The sequence below is a fragment of the Chaetodon trifascialis genome, chromosome 23 (assembly GCF_039877785.1).
Source record: "Chaetodon trifascialis isolate fChaTrf1 chromosome 23, fChaTrf1.hap1, whole genome shotgun sequence".
Classification (NCBI taxonomy): Eukaryota; Metazoa; Chordata; class Actinopteri; order Chaetodontiformes; family Chaetodontidae; genus Chaetodon; species Chaetodon trifascialis.
The window spans coordinates 2,083,664-2,097,981 of NC_092078.1; the positions used below are offsets into that span (position 1 = coordinate 2,083,664).

The 14,318-nt window shown below is 51.0% G+C and overlaps 1 pseudogene; it reads right to left on the reverse strand.

The window, feature by feature from the left end:
• Positions 1-115: 115 nt before the first annotated feature.
• LOC139351151 (type II inositol 3,4-bisphosphate 4-phosphatase-like) lies at positions 116-13,888 on the reverse strand (annotated as a pseudogene).
• Between the last annotated feature and the right edge of the window lie 430 nt (positions 13,889-14,318).

A 14,318-nucleotide genomic window follows, 5' to 3' on the forward strand; every position in this document is an offset into this window, starting at 1 on the left:
GTTTCCAGCACAGAAAAGAAAAGAAAGAGCTTTTGTCCTCGTGCAGGAACGACTGATCGATGACTCTGGTCAGTAAACCTGGCTCTGATTGGTGCAGCTCTCTGCCGACACTCTGCTGGCAGCGGCGTCGTTCATATTTCCTCACACGACTGCTGCCGCTGCTGAACCTGTTCGGACTCGAAGCTCCGCAGTCAAATTCTTTTGACTCTTTGGAAACATGAAACCAGCCCACAGGCAGCAGAGCACACACCATCCACCCCTGAACAAGAAGAAGAAAATGCTCCCGTTCAGGGCTAAAAACTGACGTCATCCACGCAGACCAGTGCTCCCAGTCTGCGCTGCTCTACTGGTATTTGGCCAGCAGTATAACCAGGCTGAGGATGAGCCACAGGACCAGCAGGTGAGAGGTCACCAGGAGGAAGGCCACGGGGTACAGGTGACGCCTGGGAGCTTTGGGGGCCAAACACAGCGGCAGCCAGGAGCTCCGGAGGCCAGAGGGACGCTGCTCAGGGTCTAACCCACAGACAGTGAGCCCTGCCTGGGCCTGACAGCCCAGCATCTGCCCCCAGGACAGGTGAGACCTGGAGGAGCAGCAGGAGGGGTGCATGCGCGTGCGTGTGTGTGTGTGTGTGTGATGAAGGGAGGTGAAGACAGGAAGAGGAGGAAAAAAAGAAAGACAGATGAAAGAAGACAAAGAGAAAACAAGGATGAAGATGTGAGAAAGACACGAAGTAAAAGAAGAAAAAGAAAAAGAAAGATTAAACCAAAAACGTCCTGCAACGTAAAAATAAGAGGAGGAAAACAGGAGCAAAGGAGGGAGAGGAGGGAGGAGATACAAGGGAGGAGAGACGAAGGAAGAGAGAAGAGAGATGAGGGAGGAGAGACGAAAGAGAAGAGACGAAGGAAGAGAGACAAGGGAGGAGACACAAAGGAAGAGAGTCGAGGGAGGAGAGGAGAGAGGAGATACAACGGAGGAGAGGAGGGAAGAGAGACGATGGAGGACAGACAAAAGAGAAGAGACGAAGGAAGAGAGAAGAGAGAGGAGGGAGGAGATACAAGGGAGGAGAGACGAAGGAAGAGAGAAGAGAGACGAGAGACGAGGGAGGAGAGACGAAAGAGAAGAGACGAAGGAAGAGAGACGAGGGAGGAGAGGAGAGAGGAGATACAACGGAGGAGAGGAGGGAAGAGAGACGATGGAGAAGAGACGAAAGAGAAGAGAGGAGGAGGACCGACCTCCTCATGCAGTCGAGCGCGGCGCTGAAGTGCTGTCGGCCGAGTGTGTGTCGCTCCCTCAGTAACACACACTGCTCCAGAGTCACCGACATGGCCGTGCGGTCCTTCGCGCTCTTACAGCTGGTCAGACGCACGCCGTTCACCTGACGACACACCTGCACGCACACACGCACACACACACGCACACACACACACAGAGGTGTGACGTCCAATCAGACATCAGAGGCTCTGAGGGCGACACTTCTTCACGACGTGTCGTCAGCTGATGGATGATTCGTTCACACGTTCATCATCTTTAATGATCTGATCAGTTTCTATTGGCTGCAAAGCTTTAATCAATAAATCAATACATAATTTATATTTGCTTTCCACCTCTCGGGTCCACCGGGCGCGTTTGTCTCCGCTCTGATCCGTCAACCTGCACAGAGCAAGTCGATCCGGACAGGAAGTCAGACGCAGGAACGGTGCAGAGAATCCGGTAAATTTTCAAAATAAAACACCCTGTGCCGACTCCCGACCGTACACTGAAACACGGAGCCTCTCACAAACGCAGGCAGGTGAAGCTTCGGAAACGCGCCCGGTGGAACCTCCACCTTCTCACAGAGCAGGCCGTCGGCTCGTCTCACCATAGCAGCGACCCACAGAACCTCCACGTTCTTCCTCTTCCTGGCTTCCACGCTGCGATCCAGAGAGGACAGCAGCTCGGACAGCGGCGGGCTGCCGGCTGAGGGAGACACAGCGCTTCAGTTTCCAGACGACAAGCTAACACATCAGTTAAAAGCGTCAGAGCGAGCCTCACCGGCGCCCGGCAGCCTGTCCGTCAGCGCGCCGCAGAACGCCTTCAGGCGCTCACAGCTCTGCTGGTTCACTCGGTCCTGCAGCGAGCTGTCGCCAAACCTGAAGCACACATCGCCTTCTGTCAGCGGCCTGATACACACATCAGCTCTATCAATACTTTGATTAATCAGCTAAATGTGTGCGTGCGTGTGTGTGTGTGTGTACCTCTCAGCCAGACTCTGCTGCTGGTTGATCCCAATGTTGAAGAGAACGGGGTGAATCCGTATCAAACGCCCCTCTCTCAGCTCCCGGGGCAAAGACCTGAAGGTCTCAGGGGGCAGCGGGACCTCGACAACCCAACGTCCCCTGAGAGGAGACGAGCACACACTGAGCTGAGGCGTGCTGTATGTGTGTGTGTGTGTGTGTGTGTGTGTGTGTGTGTGCCCATTTCCCACCATGCTCCACTGAGCGTCGGCAGCAGGTCGTCTGGCTGTTCCGTTTTAGCCTCGATGACAGCGAACGCAACACCGCTCAGGTCTGCAACCCCCACCTCCATGTCCTCCAGCATGCCCAGCTCGTCACCTGACACGCACGCACGCACGCACGCACACACACACACAATGTACCTCTACATGCAGTATGTACAGCAGGTTAGCGTGTGTGTGTGTGTGTGTGTATGTGTGTGTGTGTGTGTGTGTGTGTGTGTGTGTGTGTGTGTGTGTGTGTGTGTGTGTGTACCATAGGTGCTGAGCAGGCCTTCAAACTGAGCCAGGACTCCGACAGAGTGCAGCTGTTGCAAGAAGTCTGGATCCTCCAGACCTCCAAACAGTTTCAACATGAAGCCGCACACGACGGCCGAGAGCTGAGACACAAATCACACACATTACATGAACACACACATGAACACACACAGAGCTACATGAACACACACGCTTACACGAACACACACGGCAGGTTTGACGCTTCAGACGCTGAAGAGTAACCGATGACTGATAAAAGGTCAATGGACGCGTCTCACACACGATTCATAATCAAAGACAGTATTCTCTCACCGCCTGGCTGAAGACGGCGTGGCGTCTCTGGACGATGTGCGCGGGTCCCTGGGACACCGTCGAGGACACCGCCCCCTGCAGGACCACGAAGGTCATGGCAGCTCGGGCCTTGCCCACCGCCTCGCGCACACAGTCCCTGAGGGTGACCACCAGGGGGAGCAGCTGCTCCTGCCAGGAGGACGCAGAGGAGAGGGAGGACGCTGGTGGAGACAGACGGGTCGGTAACTTTCTCGGCTGTTTTGATGAGTTAATCTGTCTTCACGCAGCGGCTCGTTCAGATTTCAGAAATGTGTGTGAAGAACATGAAGAATGTCCCACCGGTGCTCCGGGCTTCCTGCTGCTCTGATGATGTCACTTCCTGTGGGCGGTCCTCTCGCCCCTGCAGCCGGTCACCCATGGCGATGATGCAGTTGAGGCTCATGGCCACGTTCACCCACGTCCTGTCCTACACATACATACACACACACACACACACACACACACACACACACACACATATAAAAACGGGCACAGCGCCATCACACACACACACACACTCTGATCTCACAAACACTCCGACTTGCCCACTCCTCATCGTCGTACTCCGCGTCCTGCCGGCTGGCTTCCTGTTGCCATGGCGAGGTCTGTCCCTCCTGACTGGCCGGCGTGATGTCACAGACTAACCCGTTGCTGTGGACGTGGCTGCCGCTGCAGCCGGCCGAGCGCTCGCCGTGGATCGCCATCAGGGCGCTTTTCACCAGCTCGTCTTTGAGCGCGTGAACAAACTGTTCTGTCTGAGAGGGAGGGACGGTGAAGACACAACAAGACCGCATCCAACCTCTGTCTCCGCAGAATACGTCACCTGTGTTGTCCTCACCTGTCGAGTCAGGCCGTCCAGGACCCGCTGCAGCCGGGCGGCGTTCTGCTCCACAGAGACCGCCAGCAGCTCCTCGGCCAGCCCGAAGACCAGAGGCTGCAGCTGGGCCACGCTGGCCAGCAGCTCCCTCCCTCTGGAGCTCTCGTCCTCCGAGTACGAGATGGAGCTGCAGAGGGAGAGGGGGGAAAAGGTCAAAAGGTCGAAAGGTCAAACTGCAAGGGGGTCCGGGTCACGTTTAAAGGAACGTAACCAGCGGCGGTCTATGTCTCAGCCCGTTTACTGTTAATGTTTTATATTTAAGGACGTCCAGATGTCTCCAGTTCACAGCCACCAGGTTCCCTCCAAACAGCAGAGCAGCACCCTGACAGGGCTGCAGGTGAGCGGTTAAACTCCTCATTCAATGGATCTTCAAACAACACAGCAGCTAACGGAAAGCAACAGCTGCCTGAACAGCTGGAGGGCACCACGGCGTCAGGCGTCTGAAAATGAAGCTAACCCTTCAGGAAACACTGAGACGGCGCTTGAAATGTGACTGCAGGCACAGGTGAGTTCACCTGTTCAGCCAAAGCCAGGTCAGCTGCGCTCGTTTATCCTCTGCAAACATGCAAACAGCTGCCTGAAAGGACAGTGTGAGGACATCACGGTTTCCTTTTCCGTGCCTCTGTCCAAATGATAGCTCAACAAACGGACATGCATGTGTGCTAATCTACAAAGCAGCCTCACTAATCCTGACCGGCAGAGATTAGAGATTAATCCACAGCAGCAGTATGAGGAGCTGGATGCTGTCCGACACACACACACGTGCACACACGCGCACACACGCGCACACACGCGCACACACGCGCACACACGCACACACACACACACACACACACACACACCTGTCTCTCTGCGCGGCGTGTTTGCTCAGCAGCCTCTTCAGCCCTCCGTGTTTGAAGGACTGGTGGTGATCAGCCGGAGCGCCGAACGTCATGACCTCGTACCACACGCCTGCAGGGAGAGACTCTGACAATGAGCATCGCCGCGAAGGCTGCGGCGTCCGAATCTCACGAGGAGAAGTGACAACAAGCATGAGAGAGAGGATGAGGAGGGGATGAAGGAAAACCTGCCTGCGCTGTCTGGACCGGTGACCTCCATCCTCTGCGAGTGCAGGTTGGTCGGAACAAACTGAAGGTGTTTGTCCGATTTACTGGTGCTCGACTTGAAACAGGACGAGGCTGTGAAGGACAGAGGAATCACAAAAGAACAAACAGACAGTGAACGCATCGCCTGTCAGTCTCCACATTTTGGGCTGGACTTCCTGTCTCTGCTGCTTAAACACATGAAACACAAGATGTCCATCAGCAGGCCTGAGAGCTGCTGCTGGTTGGTGGGTGCTGTTAGCTTTGGACAGAGCTAGGCTAGCTGTTTCCCTCTGCTTCCAGTCTTTATGCTAAGCTAAGCTAAGCTCAGGCTTCATGCTCACTGGCTGCTGTCGACCTCGTCGACTCTCAGAGAGTGAACGTTTGCACACTCTGCTCTCTTCACCTGAGAGCTTGTCGAGCTCAGCCAGCGTCTCCTGATAGCAGCCAATCAGGTGGTTGCAGTGGCTGATGACGTCGTGGCGGAGTCCGTCCCAGTGGGGAGAAAGGTCACCGAGCTGCTTCACTTCCTGGACTCTGAGAAAGATAACAGAGGCTCGTTTGAGCTGAACCTTGTTCGGAAAGTGAGTCACAGAAACGTTTCCACGCTGTCTGATCACACTCTGAAGCAAACCAGCAAACTTTCACTCAGAGTTCAACACATGAACTCAAACCGATTGCCAGTCCACGACAAATAAACTCAAAACATTCATTTCCACATAGAAAACGAAGAAAGCAGCTTCACGAGCTCTCCATGCTAACACTAACGCTGCTCATCTTCTGCTCTGTTTGTTCCAAGCTGGAAGCACAAAGCTTGTCTCTCTGTGGCGACCGTTGGCTTCAGCTTACAGGAAGTGAACATGGCCTCCATACAGGTGAGGAACACACACGCACGCACACACACACCTGCTCGTGTGCTCGTGTATGAGCGCGCTCAGCAGCTGCTTTGGCAGAGAGAAAGAGAGCGGCGTCTCCGCCATCTGTTCCCGCACCAGCAGCCATCTTTGATCCTCCGTCTGAAACCTGTACACCTTACACACCTGAGCACACAGCACTGCGCACACACACACACACACACACACACACACACACACAGGAAGGTAAGTTGTTTAAAGGTATATAAACATGGATTCATCACTCCTCCTCTGTGTGTGTGTGTGTGTGTGCGTGTGTGTGTTTGTATGTGTGTGTGTGTGTGTGTGTGCATGTCTGTGTAAGTGTGTGTGTGTGTGTGTGTGTGTGTGTGTGTGCATGTCTGTGTAAGTGTGTGTGTGTGTGTGTGCGCGTATGTGTGTGTGTGCGCGTATGTGTGTGTGTGTGTGTGTGTGCGTGTGTGTGTGTGTGTGTGTGTGTGTGTGTGTGTGTGTGCGTGCGTGTGTGTGTGTCTCACCAGCTCTCATCGCTGGACTGTTTTCTTTGTCATGGACAGAAGTGTGAAGACTGTCGCACAGCGCAGGACACTGGAGGACAGACAGAGACAGAAACATGACGGAGAGGAAACCAGAGCGAAGCATCGAGCTCCTCGAGGGAGGAGGACGAGGCTGAAGGGCAGCGAGGAGGCGCAGGCTTCTGCTCCTCTACCTTGTGTTCAGGAGGAGTTTTGTCCTCGCTCTCTCCCTCCACCTGCAGGCGGGACACCTTCACCTCCCCGACCTCGTTCACGCCGTCCATCGTCCTGATTGGATGAGCGGAAGGAAAAGAAGAAACACAAAAACGGGTGAGCGAGGACACTGAGGACGACCTTCAGCGGGACGTCAAGTTCTGTCCATTCATCAGAAAACCAGCATACGTGGACACCAAGACGAGGGAGACGAGCAACACGTCGCTGCTCCGCCACAGAAATACACCCTCTGACAGAAGATACGCTAAAACACCAGCTAACTAGCTAACTGGCCTAGCTAACAGAAATAAACCAAACCAGTGAGCAAACAGAGCGACTTTACCACAGGACGAAGCTAAGCAGACTTTGCAGTTATGAGTGAGCCGCTAACTAGAAACGAGAACAACTAGCTAGCTATAGTTTCAAAAGACACAAATAACTAAAAAGAAAGAATTAGCAAGAAATGCTAACTGGAAAAAAGGATAAACATCATTAAGGAGAAACACGGTAGCTGGAAAAACAAAGTCGGCAAGATGCAAAAGAAAATGTGACTCCAAAGAAGGTTTGAATTCACCTGGAGACAAGAAGACAAAGACTCACATAACAAGAAAGGCATTACAGGAGACAGGACAGTGGACAGACACGTGGTCAAAGCACGAGGAATGAAGGGAAAGACATCAACAAGGCCAGATGCCGTTAAAGACGATTAGCAGTGACTCAGACAGAGCTAACGAGCCTCCGCCAGCGTGACGCTCTGCAGCTGCGCTCACCTGAGCCAGGTATGTCAGTCATCAGACACACCCTGACGCAACATGCCACCATAAACACAGCTGACGCTCTCTCTCCCGCCCTCTGCCTATGTCTCTCGCCCTCTGTCCCTCTTCATTCCTGCAGTCTTTCCTCTCTTCCTCGCTCTCGCTCTCTCTGAAGATGTTGTGATATGAAAACAGGAAGAAGTCGTCTTTTCTGCTCTCTGCGGAGGTGGAGCCACACACACTCCCGTCTCACTTCCTCATCTGGCTACAGGTAACCAAGCAACAGCCAATCAGAGGACAGCTGGACCTCTGTGAAGGCTCGCCGCGGTGAATTTCATTCATGTCACCTCAGAGGTTAGCTGAGGAAGAGGAGGTGTTTAAAGGTGAGCAGAGGAAAGCTTGAAGAGGTGAGAATGAGGACGACAGGGACACTGAGACAAAACATGAGGGACTTTAAAGAAACAGCTGTCTCACACTGACACAGTGAGGTGACAGAGGAAGTGTGTGTGTGTGTGTGTGTGTGTGTGTGTGTGTGTGTGTGTACCTGAGGCTCAGGGAGATGTGAGGCTCTTTGGACTTGAGCAGATCTCGGATGGAGAAGGAGGTGAAGCCCAGAAAAGTCTGAGAAAGACGGAGAGATGACTTTCAGCTCACAAACTCTGTAAAAAACACTTCCTGCTCCAGGTCACACGGTCTGAGCTTCTTCCTAATGTCTCATAGTATTCACTGATAACAGGCCCGTTCTGTGACACACACACACACACACACACACACACACACACACACACACACACACACACACACACACACACACACACAGCTAATCAAACCTGGTACTCTCTTCACGTTCAGTCTCTCGCTTCCTGTCTCTGCTCTGTTCTTCTGTCAGACGCTGAAGCATCAGGTGAACGTTTGGAGGTCTGAAATGACCACTGATCTGAGTTCAGCGAGGACGAGACATTCACAGGCTGCAAAAACACCCGAGGGACACAAAATCCAACATTTCAGGCCACAAACTTGCAGCTTGTCAGACGAGAATATTTTCTGTCTTCTGTGACAGGAGACATCTTTGGGTTCTGGACTGCTGGTCTGAAGACAACTCCGGGAAACTTTCCTATATTTCTTTATTTCCTGCCATTTTCCAGTGATTGAGCCAATAATCGATCAATAATAGAAACAGCTGTGGACAGCTGGTCTTTGAATCCTAAAAACACAAAAAACTACCAGCAGACAAACAAACAGGACGCTGAGATGTTGACACCACAAACACACAGTGTTGCCTCATTTCCTGGTTTGCAGCAGTGGGTTTAAGCAACCACACACACACACACACACACACACACACACACACACACACACACACACACACACACACACAGTGAGCTAATCTGTCTGATTGAGTCCTTAGGCAAACAAGAGGCTTTTAAGATTACACACTAATCCCCATCAAACACACACACACACTGACAAACAGCGTTGGTGTGTGTGCACTTCCCCACCTGTCCAGCAGAGGAGCTGCTGTCTCCTGGTGGACAGAAACATCTGGTGCAGGCCATCATGGCCCTCTGCATCCCCGGAGTGACAGAGCTAAACCCTGCTTCCTGTTTACTTCCTGCTCTGCTGTGTTTCCTGTTTCCTCTTTAATAACCAGCCGACGCTTCAGCTCAAACACACGAACTCAAAGCCGAAGACAAAACGGACCCGAAGCTAATCAGCTAGCATGCTATCAAAGACACCTGTCAGCTGCTGAAGAGTCAAACAGCTCTAAATAAGATGCCTAAAAAACCCAAAGCGCAGCTTCAAACACGAGAGAATCGTCTTTATTCTTTTATCCGATTGTGGCTGTTTGTCTCTGACGCTGCGTCTGCTTCGCGCTCTGCTGCAAGTCTTCGGGACGTTTCCATCAGAATCACCCTGTAATGTCTGTCCAGGTGACCTCCTCTTACGTTGGCCTGTCAGCCCTCCAGGTGTCGGCAATCAGATCCAGTCTGACGGACAAATGTTAAAACGTCTTCTCAAAGACGGACGACGGACAGCGTGAGAGGACGTTTCAAAGCTGCTGCAGATGATCAGCAGGAAAAGTCAGGTGTTTTTCTGTGAAACAAAACGAGCCAAAGTTGTCAAATCTGAACACGAGCTGCTGCGCAGGAACTTTCCCACCTGCACCTGAACGCACCACAGAAGTGAAGGATTACTGAAGGAATTAACGAGAGTGAAAGAAACGACTGTCTGCCAGCAGCTGAAAGACCATTTCTCCTGTTCTCCTCCTGCCACATGATGGATTTACACACAGCGAAAACGCAGCCAGAACAAAAGAGATGAAGATGAAGAAGAAGAGCGTCCGATAACTGAGGAAGAATCCGGATAAACGGCCAAAAGTCCCGTTTCAGTCGTTTCCTCTCTGGCTGACACACACTGGGCGAGCATCTCTCTGCTCCCTCCATCACCTCTTCCTCCTCCTCCTCCTTCTCCTTCTCCTCCTCCTCTTTCGTCATGGCCGACGGGATTAAAACCCATCTGCATCATGGGAAATATGCAGATTAGTGAAGCGCCTGGCGGGTCAGTCAGGGTTGAGTTTGGCAGAAATGAAAGAGAAAAAAAAACTGAAATATCTGTTTATCTAAAATCTGACTTTCACTCTGCAGCTGTCCTCGATTTACCCTCTCGCTCTCTCTTTGTGTGTGTGTGTGTGTGTGTGTGTGTGTGTGTGTGTGTGTGTGTGTGTGTGTGTGGAGATTAACTGAATTGAGAGTGTGTGTGTTGAAAAGCGACCACCACTGCTACACATGTACGCATCGTTTGCACTAATCCTCTTAGAAATACTTCACTATTTTTCAGACACATCTACACACACACACACACACACACACACACACACACACACACACACACACACACACACACACACACACTCACTCACTCACTGCGGTGTGTGTCGTCGGCTCCTCTTCGTGGTACACGGTCACTCTTATCCTGCTGTGATGGTAGAGAGGATAGTCGCCACGGAAACACACTGATGTTATAAACACATTGTCATCCGGTCCCTGAGATACACACACACACACACACACACACACACACACACACACACACACACACACACACACACACACACACACACACACACACACACACACACACACTTTTAAATACAGCCTGCTGTTACAAAGTCCTCCTGTCACCCTGTATACTGTGTGTGTGTGTGTGTGTGTGTGTGTGTGTGTGTGTGTGTGTGTTTATACCTGCACTACCTCAGCACAGCATGACTTCCTGACTGTGTGTGTGTGTGTGTCGATCACACACACTTGAACCTGGACTCTGGCTGCGAAGGCAACCACACCTGGAGAGAGAGAGCATGTTGACATTGTAAACAAATATTTGGCTCCAGCACTGTGTATGCAAGTACTAAACGATGATATAAATACACAGAGAAACACAGTATTCAACAAGACTTTACAAACATAATACATAAAAGCAGTAATTCTGCAGTGTGTGTGTGTGTGTGTGTGTGTGTGTGTGTGTGTGTGTGTGTGTGTGAGAGAGACATACCCACACTCAGGTGCAGTGGAGAGACTTTAGCAGCAGCTTCGACTCCACCTTGTGGCCATAAAACAGCATTACATCAGAGCTCTTCATCAGCATGTAAAAACCTGTTTCCACAGACGATCGCAGCATTTCCACGAAAGATTGCAGTATTTCCATGAACGAATGCAGCGTTTCTACAGACGATCGCAGCGTTTCTACAGACGATCGCAGTATTTTCACGGACGATCGCAGCGTTTCCATGAACGATCGCAGCGTTTCTACAGATGATCGCAGTGTTTTCATGAACGATCGCAGTGTTTCCATGAACGATCGCAGCGTTTCTACAGATGATCGCAGTATTTTCATGGACGATCGCAGTGTTTCCATGAACGATCGCAGCGTTTCTACAGACGATCGCAGTATTTTCACAGACGATCGCAGTGTTTCCATGAACGATCGCAGCGTTTCTACAGATGATCGCAGTGTTTTCATGAACGATCGCAGCTGTCACACTTTTATAAAACTCAACTAGGGCTGCAACGATTAGTCGACGTTGTCGACAAAAATCGATAATAGAAATAGTCGACAATGAATTCCATTGTCCACTATTGTCGCCAGACGCGTTTTTCCAACAGAGTGAGGCATCTCACCTGATTATAATCTCTGCCGAGAGTCGCTCATGCGCAATATATGCGGTAATATACGGAAATGGCGGTGTCAACATCAGGTACATGTACCAAAACTTCTAAAGTTTGGGAGCATTTTAGCCTGGATACAGCGAATAAAAAGACTACTTGCAAGGTTTGCGAAGCAGACCTTGCGTATCATGGCAGTACCTCGGTGATGCACGAACATTTAAAGAGAAAGCACGTCGGGCAGTTGAACGAAACGGAGTCTGACTCGCCTCGGTAAGATTCAAGTAACATTCAAGCCAATACGGTTTTTATGACATACATTGTACATTTTATAAGCATATTTTCGCTATAAAAGAGAGCTTGAGCGTTATGCCAGACTGTGCCTGACAAACGTATTTTAATTTTTTTTTTTTTTTAATTTTTGTACGAATCCGCAGTATGTTCAATAAAAGATGTATTTTTCATTGTGCCCATCTTTCATGTGTTTATTATCATTTGCCACATAATTAAATCAACTTCATGCTAAATTTAAGAAAAAATTAGTAATTATCCGATTAGTCGACTAATCGTTTCAATAGTCGGTGACTAGTCGACTATTAAAATAGTCGTTAGTTGCAGCCCTAAACTCAACGTTCACCGTCATCTGACGTCAAACCATAAAACATGAAAGTTACAACACAAAGACAGACAGGTGTCCTCACCTGCACCTCCGGCGTCCTGGTTTTCGTCTCCTCTGCTGCGGCGTGAAGCGGCGTGTGTGTGCGTGTGCCGGGTGGCGTGTGTGTCAATGAGCGCGCGGAGGTGCGTGATGCGTCGCCTCAGCATCTCAGTGTTGGCGTCTCTCAGGACGAAGAGCCAGGACAGACAATCTGCAGAGCTGCTGGACTCCAGGAGGACGAGAGGGACGCCGCTCTCGAAGCCTGAACACACACACACACGCACACACACACTTTACCTGTGACAGTAAGCTGACATCACTGTTTGTGTAAACAGATTTGATGAGAAAAGATGAAGAGTGAAAGAGAACAGACGAGAACAAATCAAAGAACTGAAGAAAACACAAGAGGACGAGACAAAACACAGGAGAACAAACATGAAGACAGAGACGGACCACAGACCAGCAGAGACCAGGAAGAGGACGAGGGACACAGAGCAGCACAGACAGGAGGAGGACAGCGTCTGTACTCACTGACAGTCAGTCGTCTGTCGTCGCCTGGAAGCTTCATCACCTCACATCTCTCCAGCAGCAGAACCTCCTCCAGATCACCTCCCTGCAGTCAAAGCTCAGATGTCTCCTCTGATCGAGAACAAAGACGCGAATCACTCGGCCTGCGTTCCCTCACCTGTTTCTTCAGGACGAACAGCAGGTTTCCTCTCAGACGGCAGAACCTCTCGGCCAGATCTGAGAGAGAGGAGGCTCGTTAGAAACACGCCAAGACGAAGAACCTTCAGTTCTGTCTCAACGGAGTCACGTGTTCCACACCCAGAAACTGTTCTTCAGACGTTCCAGGAAGTAAAGTCAGAGTGAGTCACAGGACGGAAATAGATGGAGACGACTGCTGCCGAGGAGCCGCGGAGCAAGGCGGCTGACCAGAGAGCGCAGAAGAAGAGAGACGGACAGAACAGAGGACAGAGAGGAACAAAGAGGGACAGTGGAACGTGGACAGAGCGAGGCAGGACACAGCAGAGCCCGTCTGACCTCTCTCCTGTCGTCCCACGCGCAGTGTTCCTTCTTTCTGGAAGTTTCCTGACGTTTCCTGTCCGGACAGAAACAGCAGCTGCCTCTTGTTCACCCTCAGCTTCATCCTCCTCGTCTTCATCCTCCTCAGATCACATCAGCTGTCCGCTCGCCCCATCATCATCATCATCCTCCTCCTCCTCCTCACTAGGGTCTGGTCTTCAAAAAAATAGGTCTATATGACAGCATGACGGGCGCGTGGAAAATGACGGATTAAAAGTTATAACAACAGTTATAACACATATCAGTTATACTAATATTAATTTAAGAAGTTAATAAAACACAGAATATTCAGTGTGAACCGACCAGCTTCATTTCAAACTGAATAACGGCTGTCGAAGTTGCGTTATATTCTCCTTTTATTCTGAAAAATTCAGTCTCCGTTAGCAAAAGTGCTCCATCCTGTCATGACACTTTGTTAGTGCTCAAACCGTTAACGTTAGTCTGTTGACCCGAGTGAAAAGTTTGGAAAAAAAACAGCTTCAAACTTAATAAAACGGCTTCATGTAATAATCCACCCTTGTTACATAAAAGAGGTTTATCGGCAGCTCTTACCCGCAGAAAAACGCAGGTTTCTGGGATCAAGACCAACTTTTCCAGTCGCGTTTGATGTGAGCGGTAGCCATGGCGGAAAGCCTTTGGACAGCTCAAGACTCGCGAGAGTTGTGTGCCTTCCCGGCTGCGCAGCTCACGTAAAACCACAAGATATCGCGAGAGAGACGAGAAAGCGAGCCACTAAGCACCCCTCTCCGCCCTCTCTCTCTCACCTCTCTCACCTCTCTCTCATCCCCCCCCTCTCTCTCTCTCACCCCCTCTCTCTCTCACCTCCCTCTCTCTCTCACCCCCCTCTCTCTCTCCTCCCTCTCTCTCACCTCTCTCTCATCTCCCTCTCTCTCTCACCTCCCTCTCTCACCTCTCTCCCTCTCTCCTCCCCTCTCTCTCTCACCTCCCTCTCTCTCTCTCCTCCCTCTCCCTCACCTCTCTCTCATCTCCCTCTCTCTCTCACCTCCCTCTCTCTCACCTCCC